The 3,678-nt window shown below is 32.2% G+C and overlaps 1 long non-coding RNA gene across 1 annotated transcript; it reads left to right on the top strand.

Moving 5' to 3' along the window:
• Positions 1-671: 671 nt before the first annotated feature.
• Positions 672-2,584, top strand: LOC121174022 (uncharacterized). The gene is made up of 2 exons (XR_005889685.1): positions 672-960; positions 1,280-2,584. It is a non-coding gene; the product is annotated as an uncharacterized lncRNA (long non-coding RNA).
• Positions 2,585-3,678: the final 1,094 nt, after the last annotated feature.

The following is a 3,678-nucleotide window of genomic DNA, read 5'->3' as shown; positions in this document are numbered from 1 at the left end:
TGTATGTTCTCACCTTCCTAGGAGTTGAAGTTCTATTTGTAGTCCAATCTGATTTAACACTCATTTTTAAATAATTATTAGCTAGTACTATTTTAAAAGTTTTGATTGTATTTACATTATTATCCATTTTTAAAATATATTTCTCCAAATGACAAGTCAGTTGCATAGTTGGGTTTACAACATTTGAGATATTATCCGATTGGTTTCTTATGTGAGGCTGGCAATTTTATTCTTAAAAAATGTCTCAATGAATTAATAGAAGAGAATGTTTATAAATTATATTTGATTTCAATTTCAAAATAATTTCTCTGTTTTTCTCTGTTTTACCAGCAGTTATAAAATTAATTTTAAGCATAATTTAGAAAATTATTGACCAATTTAACTAATTTGCAAAAGTACCTATGTTTTCTCTTATATATGAGACCATTTTAATTAATTTGCAAAAGCAATTTTTTTATTAGTAGCATCAAAATTAATTAACATTTTTTTTAAAATTACTCTTAATATTTGGAACTTGACAAATCTACAGCATTTATAAGTTTATTGAGCTTTTTTGACATGTTTTAATGCATTAACTTGGTAAGAAAATAACCAATATGTATACTAGGGTGGGGAAAGAAATTTTTGTGTTTGATAGCCAAAGAAATATAGGGGAAAACTTAGGTGAACCAGTGAAATATATGGTCCATTATGGACCATGTCTTTTGATCAGACATAGAAAGTTTTTTTTTTTTTTTCATTTTTATATGCCAGTCTTTATTTTTTCATAAAATTAGACAATAACCTTGTTTCCCATATTTAAATTAAGGTTATTTAGTTAATCCTTGGACTAGGTTCAGCGATCTTATCCGACATCCTACTGATCATCGTTTACCGTTGTCAGAGGCGATTTTGACGTCAATGTTTACACAAACATCACAAGTAGCAGGAAACCCATTTCCCCACCACAAATCAAAAAAGGTAAGCCAACTTTGGTTAAAATACTACTGCAATTTAAAGAACATCAAAGTTCAAATCGAAAGGGAACGAACAAAGAGCAAACTTGTAACACAAAAATTCCCAATGATCGGAACTCTTCAACATATTGAATCTGCAATTCCCAGAAACTGTTGGTGATGAAGAAGAGCTTCTTGCACTTAGAGTGCACCAAAAAAATGAAAATTTCCGAAGTTGTGGATGAGTTCAGCACCATTCCAAATCTCAACTGTATATTTCTCTTCACTGCTCTAAAATACAAACACCAATTCTCATATCTGTTCTTTTGATGTTTGATTCCAAGATTTGTGCCCCTTCTCTTCGAAGAGGTCAGGGACGTTGGGGACCATGGCAGGAGCTCGACGACGGTGAGTTTAAGGATTCACAACATTGGAGCCGTGGCAGCGAAGATCTAGAGAATGGTGACTATCAGATCTAGGAAGGAGATCCGAGGATTTGAGCAAGAGCTAATGTTGTCGGTTATGAGAACATCATGGTTTGCACATAGCCCCCTTTGTCTTCTTCTTCGACCTTTGATCTTCTCTTTTCAATCAAACACACCGTTGCAGAAGGAGACGACAACGGTCTTAAGGTCGACAAGCTAACCACACATCGCCCTCATTGTCGTCTCAAGCATCGTTCTCCTATGCGGTGAATAGGACAACAAAAAAGACAAACTGAAATGGAGTAATTGTGTCAACTATAAAGGGACATTTATGTAAACTCCGTTTAAAATAAAATATTAAAAAAAGTTATGTCAAAGGTATCAAGTGATACATCTCAACCATCCAATATTTTAAAATAAATCTAGTGGTTACAAACTACTAGTCTATAATGGACCATATGTTTTACTGGTCCATGCTAGCCATCTCAGCCATATGTTTGCCCCCTCCTTTCCTTTGACCCTTTCACTCTCAATTCTCCACTCTCTCAAACCTTTACACCACCATGTCCAATAAGCAAAAGCTCCAATGGGCTTTGTATATCGCTGTCCATTACTGGTTTATGTTTTTTCTTCTTCGTCTTCTCATAATCAATATTACTATTGTCCTTTTTTTTATGTTTTGTGTTTTGTGTTTTGTGTTTGATTAATTACCAAAATAAAATTTAAAAAAAAAACAAGGTTTACTTCCAAACAATGGTGGAAGACTTTCCATTCCACGCTCAGAAACAGCGCATCCTCACATGGCTCTCACTAACACTACTCACTGTAACAGCATCACCCTTTACAAAATCATGAAGATGTCGACACCCAGTGGACTCTCGTGCGTGGACTCGCCGACGTGCTACTTTGGCGGTGCCGCCACCACCATGAACCTGATCTTTGTGGTCTAGGAGCCTTACTGCAAAAAACAGAGCCGAACATATTGGTTGATTGACTGTGAGTATGATTTGACTTGGATGGTTCGGGGTCGGAGGATTGAAGCTTTTGCTTCTTGGCCATGGTGGTGTGAAGATTTCAGAGAGGAAAATTGAGAGTGAAAGGGTCGAAGGAGAGGTTGGAGCACAGGGGCAAGCTGGGAAAAGAAAGAAAAAATAAAAATATACCAAAAACACTTTATCATTTCCGGTTATATTTAAGGCAAATACAACTGTTGAGAAAACTTACCGCGACTAAAAATAAAATCAACTTATATAATATATAATTGAGAAACAATTTTTATTTTTTGAATTAGTTTTTGAAATTAAGTAAAACCTAAAATTACTAAGATTATAAGACAACTTTATAAGGTGAGCCAGAGTACCACAAACAAAATCTATAATTTTAATCTAATTATTAATTTTACATGTTTTATTTATTTATTTATTTATTTTAATTGAATTCCAAATTTAACATATTCACTTGAGATATAATAAAAAAATAATTTAATTAATCAAATTAAAAAAAGAAATAAATGTATGAAAAATTAAAAATCAAATCAAAATAATAAATTTTTTAAATAAGAAATAAAATAATCAAAATCACATATTAAAAATTATAAAAAAATCAAAATTATAATTTAGTCTAAACTAACTAGTGTCTACTCCCTAGCTTAAGTAATTAAAGTAGATCTATATGTTATCAACTCCCTAGCTTAAGTAATCAAAGTAGATTTATATACGAACAACTTGCCAAGAGTAACTTATTAATACATGGGAGGGTCAAAATTCAGAAATGAAACTCATCTCGTGTGGTTGCTTAGAAGAGAATAAAATAATGGTGTGACTACTATTTGTCCTATCACTTACATGTCTATTTGGGATGAATTAAAAAAAGAAGTGACAATACGATAACGATACACATCAAGACTCTTCTAAACAAGACACAGAGTACGTAGGGTGTGAAGTTTAATCACCATGATAGTAGAGGCCGCCTAAGCTAGCTATCCAGCCCTAGTTAATACAAATGCATGCATGCATGCAAGCAATTAATTAATTATTTATATATTAATGCAGTAGTAATCAAATCCAAATCTGAGTGCGTAAATAAAAATTTATCAATTAGTAAGAGACGAAACCATTCCGTGAGAGGGGCATATGTATACTTCCTACAAATTAATGCTAAACTATTTTATGTAATCTTTTTGTGATTTTTTAGAATTCGTATATAAACTATTTTTTCTAACTTCCAATAAAAAAAACATTGATTTTTTTAAAAGGCAATAAAAACATTGAATTACTTATGTTTTATTTTTTAAGTATGATCTAATTATCATACATACG

The sequence above is a fragment of the Glycine max genome, chromosome 18 (genome assembly GCF_000004515.6).
Source record: "Glycine max cultivar Williams 82 chromosome 18, Glycine_max_v4.0, whole genome shotgun sequence".
Lineage (NCBI taxonomy): Eukaryota > Viridiplantae > Streptophyta > Magnoliopsida > Fabales > Fabaceae > Glycine > Glycine max.
This window is presented reverse-complemented; position numbering and strand designations above follow the sequence as displayed.